Source organism: Numida meleagris, chromosome 1, assembly GCF_002078875.1.
Source record: "Numida meleagris isolate 19003 breed g44 Domestic line chromosome 1, NumMel1.0, whole genome shotgun sequence".
NCBI classification, from domain to species: domain Eukaryota; kingdom Metazoa; phylum Chordata; class Aves; order Galliformes; family Numididae; genus Numida; species Numida meleagris.
Window position 1 is genome coordinate 55,715,029 of NC_034409.1, and position 18,779 is coordinate 55,733,807.

Consider the following 18,779-nt stretch of genomic DNA (forward strand, 5'->3'; position numbering starts at 1 on the left):
TGTTTATTTATCCAGCAATTTACATTAAGCGACAAGTATAATTAGCTTTTTTGGATAAACATTAAGCAAACTGGGTGTATTTTAAAAACATAATAGGGCACCCTGCAGTGGTTATCTTTTTATAATACTTTATTCAGAAAAATATATTCCAAGATGCCGCATATTCCCCTCCTGACATTGCTCACTGGCTGCTGTTTCAAGGTCCTTGCTGAGTTTGTCTCCAGGCTGGTGGCTGCCCTCAGGAGTTATTGCAAGGCCTTTATCTGGCACAGGATTTAAAGATGTGCAGCTAGACAGTTTGGCCAAATTAACACTTTCTAACGGTCTCATCAAAGCCGGGCAACTCAATTCAGTCCCATTGTGGGGAGGCTCCTGGTGGAGCAGAAGCCAGTGATAGCTCCAGCTGGGACTTGGCATGAACTACCACAGCAGAGGCGCAGGCATTAAGGAATGGCCCAACGCTGCTGTATTCAGGTGCATGTAGATGACACGGTGCAGCTCCTTGTTGCCAGGGTCCACCTTGTTGGTGCTCTCAGGCCTAATCATCTCACCCTGGGCAGCAAACCTCAGCTGCGGAGATGTTGTGTGGGAGCAGAGGGCTTACCTCTCAGAGGAGAGAAGGACTGATGGGTCTTGTCTCTGTTCAGGCTGTTATAAATGATTTCTATAATGATGTGCCCTTAGTTTCACAAAGAAGTTGATATGAATACAGAGCTGGCTCCTTGCAGCACCTAAATTCTGCCCTGAGCTCCTAGGTGTGAATCAGGCTGCACCTCCTCTCTCACTCCCAGTACACTTCCTTCCTCCTTGTGGAGCCTAGCCCCTGGAAACCAGGATGGCTCCTCAGAGCCATCCTCCCTGGATCATCTACCCCTTGCAACCTTGTGTAGCCTCTGCACTGCTGCTGCTCCTGCCTGTGGAAGAAGGTCAGAGTGGAGACTTCATTTGCCCATGAAATTGTAAGTTGGAAGTGAGTCTTTATAGGCTGTTTCCTTAGTCAACAGTGACTCTTCCAACAGGCAACTTGGAACATAGCACTTCTACTATCTGCGTGGAAAAGCCTACTTCCCTCTATTGACCACAGAGAGAGCCTGATGTGTATTAATTTAGGCTGCGTACTAACACTGCCTAGTAAGAGATATGTCCCTTCTGCAGGCCAAAAGAAGCTCTTATAAAGCCCTCTGAGTTGCCTCCTAGGAGCTGTTAGCTCTGCTCTGGCAGAAATGCCAGTTGGAGCCATGTGTCCTCTCTGGTAGAACAACAGCATGAGTTTCAGGGCTTTGCGGACTTGTAACAAGACAGAAGAAGTTCCTTTCACCAGATGAATAGCAAAGGGAAGCAGGAGGGAGAAACTGTATTTATGCATCAGACCTTTCCTCCTCCACGCCTCCATAGTGAGCATTTGGATGTTGCTTATTTTTGGAACAAACAAAATGCAGGAAACACCATCTGCTTCTGACAAAATGAGCAACACTTGCAAAAACAAAAACAACAGTTGCATTAAAATTACTCTGAAAGAACATTAGGCCACATAAAAACAGGCTGAATTTTTGTTAAATGTCAAATATTCTATATTCATATTTTTAAGTGTTAAGTATTAAAAGTAAAATGGATGTGTACCTAACTAGGTCCTATACTAAACCCCCCCAAAAGACTTTAATTTTTATTTTCTGTGCAAAGTCAGTAAATGAGTAAGTGCTTATTAATCTGTTTCCATCACAAGGCATCTGGGACATCACACAGAAGTTACAATAACAGACTGTGCACATCTTCACTTCTGCAGTGTTGTGAGTCTGTTTTTTCCCTTACGCAGTTTGATCTGAGCCACAAATTCCAAGTGGTCATCTCAGTTATTTTTCACTTCCTCAGCTTTGTTTTTCTGGAAATAGTGGATGGCAGTGAATGTCCAGTCCTAATCTTTACTGCACTGAAGCACTCCACAAATGGAGAGCTTTGGGTTAGTGCTCTAACTTAGATGGATGCTTCTAAGAGTACATCTGCTGTCATCATCACTCAACATCATAAGAAGAAACTCTTCAGAGATGGTATAGTGAAGAGAGCATCACTCTACTTTGTGTGGCATGGCTCTTCTCTCACCCCTTCTCAAGTGGACTAAGAAGATGGAGCGGGACAGCTTTTCTGTGACAATGGCATTGATATAACATATAAGCTATGTGAACACTGCCAACTTCCAAGGGCTTCCTCTGTAAAAAATGTGTCTTCACCTGAACTATCACCCACACAACAGTACTTTAATGTGCCCTCAGACTACTCTAGGTCTCAGTTCTTGCTGGACCACCCAGCTAACAAACTGCTCGCACAAGTTCCGGTTTTGAAAAACTTTGGTTAATTTATAATGACATTAACAAATGTTGTACCATATGTAGAAAAGAGCATGGACCTCCTCTTGGGAACAAGAAGAATCTCAGGCCATGGAATTCTAGAATCTTGGAGAAGGAGAAAACCACAGTAGGATTGTGTTCATGAGAAGCTGCACAACCTCTGGAGCAACATGAGTGGAGGTGACCTGGTTGTGTTGTAGATATTTCAGCCAACTTGGGCAGCTCCAGGTAGAAAAAATGCTAGCTGGGTGGGTGGGCTAATAAGTGAAATAGGGATGAGATGCCAGCCTGGTAGCACTGCCTTCCATACCACCTGAGTTCTTAGTGTGGAGCTTAAGTCTGTTCAGTGTATATGGTCAGGAAATCAGATCTTAAGAGCATCTCCATTGACTCTGTTTCTAGCCAGAAGTAACAAATCTAGACCTCATTCATATTCTCCTATTTATTCGTGTGAAATTGTATTAGAGCTATTGGTCATGGTATTGAGCTGGAAGTTCATGTGTTCATGTTCAGCCGACTGTGCATTATGACCCATGGATCTTTGAATTAGGAAGTCCTTAAATCGAGTCACTTCAAAGCACACACTGCTTTCCTGTGTTCAGCCAGCTAAACTATCCAGATTACTTGGGATCAGCAACAAAGCTGCTTAATAATTTATCATCCTCCCAAGCAAGTAGCCCTCTGTGATCTTCCTTAGTGATGAGTTTTTCTTCTGCATCACTGACAAAGATGTTAAATAGGAGTGGGCCAAGATACGGCTCAATAAATATTCTTCATTTGTAATTATATTTTTAGACCTGTCAGCCAGTTTTAAACCCACTGAATAGGTGCCAAGATACTTCTGTGTCATTCCAGTTTCTTAATCAAAATTTGATGTGATACCAGGTGAAATATGCTGTTGAAGTCCAAGTCTATTACCTATATCAACCAAACCAGTAATCTTATCCAAAAAAGAGATCAAGTTAGTTTGACAAGATCTATTTTCATAAACCTGTGTTGACTGGCATTAATTATATTTCCCTCCTTCCATTCTTTATTAATCAAATCCCTTATCAGCTGCTGCACTGTTTTGCCTGGGTTTGATGTCAAGCTGACAGGTCTATAATTACCTGGGTCGTGCCATTTACCCTTTTTAAACAGTGGCACAATATTAGCTTTCCTCATAGCTCTAGCATTTGCTCAGTGTTCTGTTAGTGAGGAGCCAAAGAACTGCTCCATTTTCTGTCACAACTCTTCAAAACAGTTTTCCAGGTTGGCTGATGTCTAACTTTTTTGTCTGCTTTTTGATGCACCTGTGAGCTTTCATTATTGCAATGAAAGGCACTTCATGATTATCCTATGATTTCATTACATCAATGAATTCGGTATAGCAGATTGTTTTCCTTCATTTAATTACACCAAAGGACTATATACTGAAAATTTCTGCTTTCTCTTTATTGCTATTATTGGTATTTACATCCTTTCTTCTTACTGTCTGTGTGCTAGAGCCACATTTAGGATTCCTTTTGATATAAGTTTCCATTGTGGTTATTCACTTTGAAGTACTTTGTGAGTTTTAGAGAAGAATTCCAAAGTTACCTACAATTTTCTTAATTTTCTCAACACCTTTTAAGCGAGCATATTTCCCAGGGTCCTTCATAACGCCTTCATGACTCACCCAAAAAAGCTTGAGCAATCAGGTCTTCAGAGGCTCAGCACATGCTGACTTCATGCGTACTATCCTGAGGGAAATTGTGGTAACGGTGCAGCCTAATAACTGACCCAAGGCCTGGGTAGGTCTTTCCCTTCAAAGCCTGTAGAATACCCTTTAGAAATATGTTAATGATCTCTTAAAAAAAAAAAAAAAAGAAAAAAAAAAAGTAAAGGGGGGGGATGAGTGTATGACAAAGTGATTGGAGAAAATTCTTAAATATCAAAAAGTGGACAAAGGGATTATTTTCTTGTCTCAGTGATGTAGGAGGGAGATATGGGAAAGCAAAGCATAAATCGCTGCTCACGTTTCTCCTGTTTTATCGAGGAACATGTTGTTGCTGTGTTCCAACATTAAAGATGTCTTTTTGGGAAGGAGAGGAGAAAGAAGACAATTATTTTGTGTGGAGTTCAATTGTTTTTCAGACACGCTTCTGCTTTAGATTATCATTTCATGGTACGCTGCACATAAGAAAGCAACCTGTGTCCTTTAGGGGAAAGTGTATGGGGGTGGGCAGGGTGCTGGCATCAGGGAAGGGGTGGGAGCCAGCAAGCACTCAGTATGTAATCAGATAAAATGAGCTGTTTGGTATTAGTGTGTAAGCATTGTCCAAGCTCCTAGCATCTTCAATGGGCCAAACCACTCTCTTCATTTGTCACCCCAGCGCACCTTTTGTGTGAATAATTTCCCATTGGTATTACCTAGAGCTTGGAGTCGATAGCTGACTAGCCTCTTTGCTTGTACTATTATTTCCAGCAAGCTTCATACATCTGCAATAAATCCAGGAGGATTTGCAAGTGGGCTGAGGAAGTATGAGTGACAGAATGAGCTGATAAGGCCGGAGTCCCACAGAAACAAAAGGCTTCCCATTTTGTCCTGACAGGACAGGCACTGCCTTGGAACTGATTTGTTTTGATCAAGTTTTTGCCAGCTGACCCCAGAAGTTTATGCAAGTGAAGAATTAAGCCCCCAGGCGCTCTCATACTCTCTAGTAATCCTCCACATCGGTGCCAGGGATGAGAATATGTGTTGAGGGTTGGGTTGTCTGTTTGTTTTCATAAAGCTGGATCACTGATGTATTGAGGGCTTTTTTCTGCTGACGTGTTTGTTGCAAAGAAACTGCAAAGTGTCTGAAGAACCACAGATATTTCACTTGAGCATCTTGGAAGAAAACTTTGTTGCAAATCCAGATAACAAGCTGCAATACTATCAGGCTTTAATACACCCTGAAGTTTAAGACCTAATGAGGTAAGGCATAATAACTTCCTGTAAACCCTTATTCTTATGCTTGTGCCTAAATAGAAAAGCATGAGACAGAAGCAGCATAAATCCAAAGATCTGCCTGACCTTACAGACGAGGATGTTAAAAAATCAGTGGAAAATATTTTGGAGCATGTAAAACATGCAAGACTATTTGTGTCTTAGTGAAAATGAAGACAAGGCTGGCCTGCCAGCTTGTACAAAGGATGGCAGGAAAGAGTGACTGGACTGGGCCTCTGGGCTGCCAAAGGAAAAGCTGGTGTCAGAAAACTACACATTTCTGAAAAGTGTGGGGACTTGACATGGCATAGTTTTTCCCTCTTGGCCTTTTCTGTTACGTGGAATAGCTTTAGGCACTGTAAACTGCCTGCTCCTAGCTGTTAACGATGGTCACACCCTTATTTGCAAAGAATAGGGTAACATTTGCACAACCTAGGGAGAGGTATCCAAAATATAGAGATATCTGTGTTTATATGTACGTGTGCAAGAGAAGAAAGGTGGAGAAGCATATAGAAACTAGTTTTAGAACAAAGTCCTAATCTTGAACTTATAAGGTGTATTTCTTTTAAGGGGGAATAAATTGAGTTATTTACAGTGCCTCATGGATGCCACACCTGGGAGTTACAGGAGTGTCAGTTGGGGCGGCCTGTAAAAGGAGGTGCCCTTTGGACACCCTTACCCTAGAAGAAAGGTCTTCTTTTTCATATGAATCCGTGTTGCTTTACTTCTGTAGCATGGAAGCAGAGGCTTATCAAACTCCTGAACCTATTCCATACTTTTATCTAGAAGTGGTGACGTGCTAAATCTACTACACAGCATACAGATCATGGCAAATACTGAAAACCTGTAAAATTGTTGAAAAGCATTTTTGATTGAATAAGTTGCCATGATATTACATAGCAGTATTTCAGAATTACTGCTGAGAACTTGAAGGTTTGGGTTTCCAGCCCTGATGTTCAAATGGCCAAGTCCAAGCATAAGGTAGTTTCTACTCTAGCAGAGACTAAGGGTACAATAGTTCTTCTTCAGCTCCTTGTAAGTGGTGAACTGGGTTTAGTATTTAATTGAACCCCTGATTATTCTTTCCCTTGTAGTTTCCTTTCTATCTGTCTCATAAACATCTATGATTGGCCGGTCAACAGCATTACTTAACTGGTTGAAGATCTTAACCCAGCTTTCCTGAAAAGAAAAGCATCATAGACACAGTTGCCAATTATTCCATTATCTCTATTGACAGCCTAGTATAGTTTGATGTCCTTCAAAGCTCTGACACAGATATCCCATGGGAAAGCATTGTCTCCAGTTAAAGCATGATGCTGAAGAACAGTGATTTTCCGAGTCTGCTATCGCTGTGCTTGCTGGCTTTGGAAATGTTACTTAATCTTTCCATTTCCCTATCTGTAAAAGGGGAATAATGTATTGTTCAGGCAAGGTTAAGAGGGTTAATCCATTGATGGTCATAAAATGTTACAAGATCTTCTTTATAGCTTTAAGAACATGCAACAAACGTAATCAAAAACTGAGTGTAAGTTACGGAGCTGGGTAGGAATGGAGGTTGTTTCTGACTTCCTCCAATTGCCTCAGTTTTTCTCTTGTTTTGAAATGTTTTTATATGACAAAGTTAAAGTTGTCAGTACAATCTCACTTTTATCCTCCTTGCAGCATGACGTGGCCTTTCATAATACAGCATAGTAGTATTTTCTTTAATTTCCTCTGAGCTAGCCTCTGAGTACTTGGCTTTTCAATTTTAATAATATTTTCATGTAAGAAATCTGCTGTATGAGATTTTTCATTTACAGAAGCAAAGTAAACCACCTTTCCCCTCCTTGGGGATGGGACCTTCTGCCAACACTGATGTGGCCCATGAGCTCTGCATGGCCACAAGGTCCCCATGCCCAGGCTCTCACCCTGGGCATGTTCTTCATCCTCTTTTAATTCCCTGACATCTTGCATGACCTTTCCCTACCTTTATCCATACTGACCTGCTGGGCCCTTTCCTTCTGCAAACTTATGCCTGTTTTTGTGAGGCGTCTCCTGTGTACTTTATAAAGCAGGCAGAAAGAGTGCAGAAAGCAGAAACACAAACCTGAGTCTGTGGATGGAGCAAATACTACAGGGGGAGTGAAGCTTGCAAACAAAGAAACAAAGACTAATTTTCCTCTTTTCCACCACAGTAATGTATCTTATATTTCTCGTATGTGATGTTTTGAGGTAGGATCTTACATACACTGGGCTAGAAAAGTCTTCCAGTACTAGTTACTGTCCTTTTTATTTCTTCTTTTAAATGATTAAATTTTAGTTGTCCATCCTCTCTAAAATACTTAGAATGATTTTGGTTTCAGTTAAAATAGTCTATTTATTCCTCAACATTAGGGAAAAGTACATTATCTTTCCTGTACCTAGGAAAGAAACAACCTTCATTGTGCAAAGCTGAGGTATTTCTACACTTTGGAATGAAGACTTGACATTTGGCACAGGGTGACTGACCAGTCCAGTGTGAAAGATGCACTCTCGCTGTCCTGTAAGGTTGGCCAGTTCATTGCAATAAATGTTTCAGTACAGATGTGCATCATACAAGTCTGTTTTGAGTTTGACAGATGCTTTTTCTTAGGTTTTCCTCAGCTCTGTGCAGGCGGAACAGTGATGGAGAGAGAGCATAACTTTGGATACTCCAGCTCACCATATCTAGGCTTGCTGGTAAAAGCATGAGGTAGAAGAAAGTCCAGTGGGAGGCAAGGCAGAGGAGTGTACCTGGCTGTAAAGTACTGAGCAACAGTGGGACCCACGTTTGGATCTGTGGAGCCCAAAGTGGCCTTTTAGGGGTGACTATTATGAGAGGTACAAAGCACATGAGGCCCAGTTTCCCCTAAACTCACTGTCTATGACTCCTACTGGGGGCAGTGCAAGCAAGTGTATATTGAAAGCTATGAAGCTGTTTTTAAACGGTTCTTTATGGAGGAGAATAATTAATTAAACAGGTGGTTCCATGAGCAGCGCTGCTAATGATGGCTGCTTTCCAGGGTCTCTCTCTCGTGTGGATTTCGGGGCTGCAACAAAGGTTGAGATCATGCTGGGGCTTTTCCCTCAATGAGGGAATTAATAGGGCCTCCCTCCCTCCCTCCCTCCCTCTACTCCACTGCCTATTTTCATGAAACTTGTAGGTACTTAATTCCTGTCAAACCTCTATGCTTCTGTCACTCTTGGTCAAAATTGATCGGCAATTTCAAAACTTCCTGGGGAAGGGAGGGGAATAAACAAAGAGAGAGAAACAGATGCAGGAGAAGTGTGGCTGGAGAAAGCCCACACCCTAAAGTCAAAATTATTGCCAAAAATTGGGATGGACAGTGACACTATTTATTTGCCCCTTTGGCCACACAGGACACCGGAGGGAAACAATAAGTAAAAGGAGATCTGTACTACTGGCATGGCTGTTCATACAGTTTGGGTGCCTATGTTTTAAAAAGATGTTCTCTTTGGAAGGGGGAAACAAGACTTGCTGAAATTCCTTTAAAGACTGTAGAAAATGCCTGACAGAAAGTACTGAGAGAGCTCTACTTTTTTCATTTATTTTGAGCGTGAGCTTCACTGGAGAGCACAAGTAAATTGACAGGGAGGAAACATTAGTTATTAAAAGGTTCTTTAACATCACAAAACTGCACTTGCTGAGAATAAAAGCAAGTTTAGACAATGTGGAACCCAAATGTTGATTTCAGAAATAGGCACCGTACACCTATGTGGAATTCTCCATGTTCTGATAGCTTCAAGTCAACACAGGACATTCTTCCAGAAAACTCTGCTCTTGTGAAGTACAACTAATTGGACTAATTATACAGGAGTATGTGACAATATCCTTTGGGCTTTTTATGCACCAGATTGGAGAAGAAGTTCTAAGAGCCTAATCGATACTTTAAAATTGATTAAATAGGAACTAAATCTTGCCTTTCTCGTCCTCTTTTTCTGGGAGAGAGATGTCTCCCTCTTCCCACCCTCAAAATTGTTACAGGGCTATTTTTTTAGGAACACGTTTGAAAGTGAAGTGGCAATGTTATGAAATATGTGCGGAGAAGAAATGTGAAGATTTTAAGAGTAAATGTGACACATTTTCTTTTACAGTTTGATATTTTCCAGAATCACCAGATGGCGCCAATGCAGATAATTCTATAAGTGATGTTTCACAGAGCATTGAAACACCTACATCTTGCAAACCAATGTCAGTGTGCAAACAAAAGAGGACAATTTCTGCAAATTTATTGTAGGGAACACAGGTGTTGGTTCCTGGGGCACTGCTCAGTACTAAGCGTGGTGCAACTCTTTTCCAGAAGCCATTAGTGTCATTAGTGAAGTGGGTCTCCTTTGACTTAAATCTTTCTTAGATACTACCCATAAGACAAGTACGTGTAAGACCAGTTCTGTCCAAAATTAGTTTTACCATTTCTTTAAGTGTCATAGTTTAATTTGGAATTCAGAAGTACATCATGCAATAACAACAGATTTTGGAACATCTGTTGATTTGCACTCAAAAATAGAAAACCCTGTTGCTATTTTGCCATGGAAAAGCAAGATATTTTTTGCTGTTGTTGTTATCATACGGATTTGTTTCATCTGGAGCATACAGGATAAGAAACAGTGGCATTTAGGCACCTTTATTTGTCCTTTTGTATTGTTTAGGATGCGGTTATAAACAATGAGCCCTCCCCTGCTATAGGAACCTTTATTTCACATGCCCCAGAACACAACCTGAAGACAAATGTACTCTTTTATAAGGAAACAGGAGATTTATGTTGCGAGCTTGTTTAGACACCAGTCAGAATACATTGCTACAATATTACAAATCACTCCCTTTCTTTTTAAGATAAAATAATATTACTGATAATAATGATGATTATGAAAATTTAGTAGCTTTTCCAGGCCCCTTTTGTAGACTATTACCTGTTTCCCAGTTCTCAATCTCAATGAGCAAGAAATCTCAATGTTTTTTACCCATCAGGTCCTGAATTGGCCAGCAGCTTCCCTTGACGTGAAAATGAAGTCTCTTTCAACTGAAGATAGGAAAATGATGAAATGATAGAAACAGCATTCTGGGACACAGAGAAAGAAGTTAGAAGGGAACGGATAAATGTTAAGAGGAGTTTGAATGCAGAAGTGTTGTGTTCAATACCATTTGGAGGCATCACTGATTCTTTCATTTTTGAGCTCATCTTGTGTTTGTGTCATGACCTGACATTTCCCTCCAATTTTCTCATCTCACTAGCACACAATGTTTGGTGTAAGGAGATAGGGACAACTTTGTGCAACCCAGTAACTAAGGGTCCTTGACTTCTTGGATGGTAGGCTTGGCAGCAAGCCAGGAAAATAGTGATAATTGAGAGGAAGGAATCGTGTGCAATATTTTAATGATCCAATATTTCCTACTTCATCTCCATCAGGAGGGAGAAATAGGAAACGGTGAGCCATTTTTATGAAACAGGTTATTAGTTCTGGGAAAGTTTATGCTGGTATAGCTGTCTGATCTTACTACAACAAAGCAAGAGGGATTTGGTTTCTATTGATACTTCTGGACTTGTGAGTACATACGGAGAATGCTGCTCTGCAGAACTCAAGTCTAAAGACGTCCTTTTCTGGGACAGTTAAAACAAACAACAACAAGCCCTTGCCACGCTCCCAGGCTACTGCCTCACCAGGATGGAGCTCTTATGCATTATACATGTTAAACATCTCCCATTCAGAGCTAACTTTGACTTTGTGCCCTGGGCCAGGTGAAAAGACTTCCAAATAAGAAAGAATACGAAAAAAACAGCATGAAACAAAACACAAGAAGTAAACCATAAATTGAAATTTCTATAAGAAGACGTTTCTGTGAGCAGCATTGTTTTGCCTTTAAAAAAATAGTTTTCTTTACAGTAATTTACAAAAATGCTTAAGGAAAAGTGGGGAAAAGAGTTCTTTTATGGGCTATTTTATCCTTTTTTTGTCCTCTCTTGCAGTCGACTTTTTGGCAAAATACTGCATCTTCAGCCAGGAGAAGTTGGCGAAGTACAAAAGGGCTTTTGAAGCGGTAAGTGTAAATTCAGACTTCTTTTCTTTTCTTTCTTCCTTTTTTTTCCCTTTCCCTCTCCCCTCTCCTCCTGTGTCTGTAGACAGTTAAGCAGAAATAATAAGCACCATTGGTTGCAGTACACGTCCCATGAATTACGCTGACATCAAATGTAACTTTAGAATGGAGGCACGCTTTATTCTTTTTGACGAACTGTTCCCCTATCCATTCTTTATTTACATGTCGTGAGCCTAAGCGCTGCACAGCCAGTCAGAACACACACACAAGAGGGGGGAGAAAAAAGGAGGCCATTAAACAAATTAAAAGGGATGGGGATGACTAATACAGTACTCTTGGAATCTGCAATTTGATTAGTCTGAGTTTAATACACAAAAGCAGCGCCGAAGCAGGAGGGGAGTCGAAGTGCTCTTTAATAACCTTCTACAATTAAATTATGGTGATGAATTTAACTATTCTGTGCTTCTAAAGGGGTCTTATTATCTGATTGACTCTGAAAGAAAGTCAGTATTTAACCAGGGTTCTAGAGTCCAGCTATTGGAAGACATACAGTAGTTTTATGCATTAACAACTATTTTGTTTTGCTGTTGCGTGCCTCTTCCCATTTGAATTCATCTGTGATTTGAGAAAGATGGCTCTTGTGGTTATTCCCACTGCTTTTGATGGGATTGTATGCTAGCCCTTTTACTGTACTGCCTAGAGAGTTAAAATGAAAATTGCATGGTTGGGTTTGTCTCCTGTTCTGTATTTTCGTTTGTAATTTGTAATTTTCATTTATAATTTTAGACTGCTTCCCTCTGCTCGCCCTCTCCATTGTCTAACAATGCATCATTCAAACGTAGACTGTAATGCATGCTGGGATCTTTGAAAAGGACTTTCACCATTAAATGGCAGTAACATCATTCTGCAGCTTATCCTGACTTCTGGTTTCCTTTCTGCCCTTGCCTTCAGATGCGTTTTCATACGCTGAAGACTGAGTAAGATGTTTCATGTACAAAATATTGGTATAGAGAGGAACTGGCTGCAGTCCTCAATATAGTATTTTTCTTCTCTTTTTTTTTTTTTTTATTCACTAGCAAGTATATTTCCTTCAGTTCTTTGATCTTTCTGAGAGAGACAGGGACGGAGACTTCACAATTAGCCTGAGGTCAAAATCAGAGAGCTGTCTTTATTCAAAATAGAGGGATATGATAAAGGCGGAATCTGAGTGTTCCAGCTTTTACTTTTAATGGTCAAAATGCTGGAGCTCCGCTGCCGAGTTTGATCTGAATATTTGGAGAGGATCTAGGCTGAGGGGATGAAAAGAGAATTATGCAGAGTACTGACTATTCAGCCAAGGCCTTATTCTGATACCTATTTTCATGCTAAGTTGTGTATCTTTCTCTGCCAGTAGTTTCGTGGAAAAAAAAAAAAAAAAAAGAGCTAAAAAAAGATACTATTTCTGGTGCTGTTTGAGTGCGGGTGCTATACCCAGCACTCGCTTTGTTCCTGCACACGGCGGCCTAGCACAAGGCTGGGTGCTCTGCCCACTCCAGCTCCTCTGGCACGCACAGAGGCAGCGCTGGCCCCAGCTCCTGGGGCCAGATCCTGACATCTCCATTCAGGCTTTACTCAGCTGGCTGGCTCTGGTGAATGAGGCTGGGCAGTAATTTAGACCTCTGTCGCTGTGCAGAGGAGGGAAGGGGCTCACATCCTCTCTTGTTGTGTTCCCCAGAGCTCTCCCTTCTCCAGTGAAAGGTTGGAATGAGTGGGTCTGGAGGCTGCTTGCCCTCCTTTGGTGGCATTTTGCTGTGCTGTTGTTTCACAAGCTGGTTTGAGAGCAAAGGCTCTCACTGTGGATAGCAAAAAAGTGTCTAATGCAGCTGAGGAGCACATAGCAATGCTTCTAAATGCAGGCAACTTCTCTGTCAATCTGATGTTGGGTGTCCCAAATGGCTTAGGGAGTTTGAAAATTGTTGATTTAAGTTGGTTGTCCCCAGGAAATATGAAAGCATCTGGAGACGATTGCTGCAGCAATGAAAAACCACACCCTTTCATTCCTGTGGAGAGAAGGTGGACACTTGTGCCATGCAGATGGTGGGATGGTTTCTGTCCATCCCTTTGTCAAGGTATTTTGTTCACGCTGAGAGCTCCTCTGCCACTGGTGATTTCTATAGCTCCATTAACCACAGTACTTCCATAGACAGCTTGCATGCATTCGGAAGCTCTGCTGTTTATTTTACGGCCTTGACTTTTACTCATGATGATCTATTTTTACCTCTATGAAAGGGCAGTTCAGACCAAGTACTTTAGACAAAGGGCACTGTATAATTGTTTTGATATTGCAGTGTATTGTTTTGTCTTTAGCAGTAAAATCCTTCCTTTTACTTATTAAATCACAGCAGAAACTTCCTCGTGTGCCAGTGATGACTGGCCAACGTGATGTCAGTTTTTAACAAGATGCCAAACAGAGGTTTAAGAGAGATGATTTTCATCAGAAGCTTTTATATGACTTGCATAGCATAAAAATACATTGCAAGTAGCATCTGTGGCTCTTGCTTGGTGAAAAGGGCAGCACGCTGCATGAGACCTGGGGATGCTGGGCTAAGCAATGCTTCCTTTTAAGAAGATTGTGCTCCCAAATTAACTTGTTCTGATGCTAAGCATAGTAGAAACAGTGCTGCTGCTAAGCAGAACAATTGCTTTTCCTTTGTAGTCTGCCTGCTGGTTTGTTCAGGCCTGCTTTGTGTTCAGCCTTGGCTGGATCTGGGACAGTGGTTCAATAACTGTGAAGCTCTGTGTTTAGATCCTAGCCAAATCAGTGACACACAAAATCAGGGCAGGCAGTGAATCCCGAATGTGCCAGGTTTGGGAAATCAGCCCTCCAAATAGATGAGCCAATATCCTGTATTTATTTTGCTCTTCTCTGTACCCACTGCATTTGTATCTGGGTATTAAATACGTCTTTCCAAACAGCAACACACCAGCCTTAAATTAAATTCCCCAGTGCAGATAGCAAAAACCAGGCCCTTCCTTCCCTGTGCTGTTCCAGCAGAAACCAATCACAAAACCATGCTTCCCCCAATCTCCTTCCCTCCTTTCTCCCTCCCCAAAAGCAATTTGACTGAAAGCAGCATTTGAATGAGGATTTCAAACACTGACTCAAGCTTTCTCTTTAGCTCACCATGTGAGAGAACCGCACAGAGGAAACGGTCAATTGCAATGAGCACACCAGGCGTAATTAGGTTCAGTATTTGCTAGGTATAGAAGGGAATGAATCAGATGCACCTAATATAAGTCCAGTAGCACCAAGTAATAAAATAAGGGTTTAAAATGAGGAAGAATTCTACCAAAAAAATAAATGAGCACTTCTACCTCTTTCCCCTTTGCTGGCCATCATAGAGTCATGAAGCTGGGAAGTGTATTCAGTATGCACAAAAAGAAGAAGGGAAACATGGCACAAAAGATGTGGCGAAAGGGCAAGCCAAAAGGAGCATTTTGATCTAAACAGGAATCCTTCCTTTTTAAGCCCCGGGGGTGCCCTGTACATCACTGTGCTCTCATGGGTGTTGCACAAAAGGGACCTTGGGTCTGGCCCTCTCTGTCTGTGCCATACGATCTCCTCTCTGAGCTGCTCAGGCAGGTTTTCAAAACCATGATTTCTTTGCAGGTAAGAAATCTGTGCCTAATTTCCAGATTTTGTTTTCCTGCCAACATTGCCTGTTAATTTAGCTTTTTCCTCTTCTTTCTTACCTTGGAGATATGCATTGAGGCATATATATATATTTATTATTTATCTCAACCACAGTTTTGCATGGTTGATCGAAGCAATTCCTTCAGCCTCCTGGCATTGCCATGCCCTGCACCTGCCCCAGGTGGAGGATCTCCTCCTGCTATGGGGCACAGTGCAGGCAAGGGAACAGGGTGAGCAGGGCTGGGGCACAGCTGGCAAGGCCCTGTCCCAGGGCAAGTCAGCACATTCTCCAGACTGACACGGCCCAGTGGATGCAGACACATCTACAGTAATGAGGCGGGTCTGAGGTCAAGACAAGAAGTCAGTTTGCAGGTCAGGGACAACAATGTAGCTCAGGCAGGGTCCAAGGGTGAGTGCTGGAGCTTAAACGCAGCTCCTGGGCCAATGGATCAAGGCCCCGAAGAGGCTCCTCATGGTTCCTTACATGAAGTCTAATCAACAAGGTTACCCAACCAAGCTGTGTTAGGCCCTGGCAGTTGGAAGGGGATAACCAGAGCTCCAGCTGTCATTACACATCAAGTCTTTTCACTGCTACTTACTCCTGGTTCTCTTCTGTAAATCAATATCCCCCAACAGACCTTATGCCACATTTTTCAAATCCATATCATATTACTGCCTCATAGCTTTCTTTTTCTTGGATTGTCTCACATGAACTTCCACCTTCTCTGTCACCAGGATTTTGCATGTCCCTATCTAACAGTAGAAGTAACTATTATTAATCCCAAAATAGGCACTGTTGAACATTCATCTCCAAGTTGCCCCTCCATTCCTCAGTAACATCCAATGCTGTGAGAGACAGATCCTCCTCTGGTGCTTTTTATCCTTTTACTAAATGAAAGATTGCTTCTTCTGCCAGCTGTTTGCTCACCTGAATCTGGTGTTGCTGGTCTGGAGGAGAGAAGAGACAACAGGACTCTGATATCAACAGATCTGCAGTGCATTGTGACAAACGATAGCCTGCTTTGTTTCTATTTCCTTCCATGTCCTTCTTTTATCTTGTCCTTTCCATCTAGTCTTTCAAAGATGTAATAATTATAATTGTGGGAGTTATTTTTCATTCAGAATGTTGCATCTGGAATTGAGCTTAGATGCTGATTCTTGTCATTTGGACTGTGCTTTTAAGAAATAGTGCTGGTAAGTGAAAGCTGTCTGTTCTACATTATGATGTAGGCCCTTTGTTGACTTGTATTTTGAGTAATGAAGGTGTTTTGCCTTTCTGCACAGATAAAAGGCCCTTTGGCAGAAGTGCAAAGACATCACAGTTTGGTTTAATAAATTAACCCTTCAAAAATGCAAGGTTGGTTCTAAAATTTCAGTTGTTGATGGCATAGATTATTTACAGAATATTTTCATTTTGTGGGTGGACTGTTTTGAATCCAACAAAGTTCTTTATGGATGAGTATTTACTCCCTTCATCTATCCCTTTGAAAGCTTTGGATGATATGAATTTGGGCACCAGCTCCAGGTCCCAGACACAAAAACACTCCTGTGCTTTGTCACAAATTGCATGTTCCTTAGGTGAGAAATTTCCCTCGTTGCCTGATAGATTTGTCAGATTCCCCTTCTCAGTAGTTCCCTAGAAATTTCAAACAGGGTAGGAGTTAAAAAAGGGAATAGGATTTACAAGAACTGAAGAGTTCAGGGACAAGCAAAAGGTTCTATACAGCATCTTGTAGGGGCAAAGTAGGCTTTTTTGGTTGGCCTGAGAAGTGGCTGGGTTAAGACTGTCCTGGAGGAAGGAGGTGGGGTCCTGCTATGGGGACAGTGAGGAGATGGGCTGGAGCCAAGGACATTGCCATTTTTCCCAGGTGAGATGCCACTGCAGAACAGCCAGGGTTTTCTGCCTGTTGGGAGTGCTTGCAGAAAGTGTAAATGCTGGGTTTCCCTCGATAAATGTTTGTGAAACAGGTCATAGTGGCATCATATATCACTGAAGTTGTGAAAAATGTGTGTTTGCATGTTTTTCTAAGGAAAAAGAAAGTAAGTACATAAAACTAAATACAGCATTACGCTGGTACTTCAACCTGTTCCCTCCATGCTAAAACAACTGTGATGTTCACAAGAGTTCTGATTTTGGAGAGTCTGCTTTAACGCTTTCGAGTGTTTGGAGCTGGCAAGCTAGTCCTAGTCATTTCCTGTGTTCCCCTTCAGTTACTCTCTTTCCATGCTATTTTACTGCAAAACTCTTCTCCCAAGACATGTTGAAAGGCAGTATAGGGACTGCATTTTCCTGTCACAGTTACATCAGTTTCCTGACTGGCAACTGAACTCACTCAAATGCACTTCCAAACAACAAGTTCTTTGTGGCAGAGTCTCACAAAAGCCTTAGTTCCTAATGTGCTACCAGGCCCAGTTCATCTGCGTGCACATGACCCTCTGGTGCTGCCAGTGTCAGTAAGACCTGTGTCAACCTGTGGTCCAAAGGCTGTCTGAACAAATTTGTCTGGCTAGAGAGGGCAATTCTGTGCTTCTTTCTTCTCCTTCAAAGTTTCTAAGGGTGCTGTGCTTGCGCTGAGCCTCATTCAGTGCCTGCCTTGCTGGTCCACAGAGAGCAGGTAGAGTCCCATGGGAGCACTGCATGGTTCCTGAAGCTCCTGCTAGTGTAGGGTGCACCTGCCTTGTTTTTTTTAACCTCTCACCTTTCTTCAGATGAAAACTTATCAGAGCAGAGGGTGGCCAGCGCAGCAGTTCCAGAGCTGTCCATCACAGACTGTGGTTATGTAGCATGTGCTTTCCCCTGTACTGACAGATAATGAATTTGTCAGTATTGGCAAGGGAGGTAAATGCGTGGCAAGAACCTGAGCTTATGATAACCTGAGGGTAACTATCCCATTCTTTCCTTTCTGATGCTGCGCTTTGTTGAGAATTTGCAAATTTCACTAGTAGTCATCGGTCAAAATATTTGCTGGCTTGAACAGGAAGGGATACCTGCTTGTAGGTTCTGAAGGCAATGAATGAAGGAACTGAGCTTTAGTAGTCAGAGGTACAAAAGTTGTCTCCTCAAAAGAAGGAATTAGTCTTCATTAAAGAAACTTCATGGAAATCTTAGTTAAAGCTGGCAACAGGCTACTAGCATTGTTTGTTGATAAAACTGAATAGAAGTGACTTCATCCTGAATGGGATCTAGAAAATCTTTTCTATTTCCTAGCAGTCTCATGCTCATGTGTGAAGAACAGCAGCACATTGCCTGAGAGGGGTGTCCCTGTCCATCACTGCATCACAGAATGCAGGAAGTCACAGTTCCCTGGTGATTCTCCCCGTGCATCTGTACTCTGATATGCCTGATGCTACTTCTGTGTGCAAAAAGCAAACAAAGAAATCCTTGTTGCTAAATTACCAACCTCTGGAGGATAAATTTTAACCAAAGGCTGTGACCCGCTGCTTATCAAAGCTCTGCTTTTGAAAGTCCATCACTTTCCTCCAGCTCCATTTGAACATTTCTGCTTGCACTGCTGGAAAGGCCATAGCTTTTTGCCTTGGGGGCTGCCTGCCTAGGGCGGGCCCTGGAGCAGTGCTGGTAGTGGTCACCTCCCTCCCTCTTGCCTATCCTCTCACTGTCTTTCACTTTCCTTGGATGTGAGGCACAAAAGAAAACAGCACTTTTCGAGACTGTTCTCTTTGCTTTGGGCTAAAATGTGTTTTCGACTGAACAATCACTTTCTGTGCAGACAGTGACAGCTCAATTGGTTCAAGGAGGGGGCG

The 18,779-nt window shown here is 42.0% G+C and overlaps 1 long non-coding RNA gene across 2 annotated transcripts in view; it reads left to right on the forward strand.

Moving 5' to 3' along the window:
- The window catches only part of LOC110393916, a 37,798-nt gene that overhangs the window by 17,207 nt on the left and 1,812 nt on the right, over positions 1-18,779 (forward strand). For both annotated transcript variants that reach the window (XR_002435260.1, XR_002435261.1), the window contains exon 8: positions 11,277-11,347. This is a non-coding gene — a long non-coding RNA (uncharacterized LOC110393916). The remainder of the gene's footprint in view (positions 1-11,276; positions 11,348-18,779) is intronic.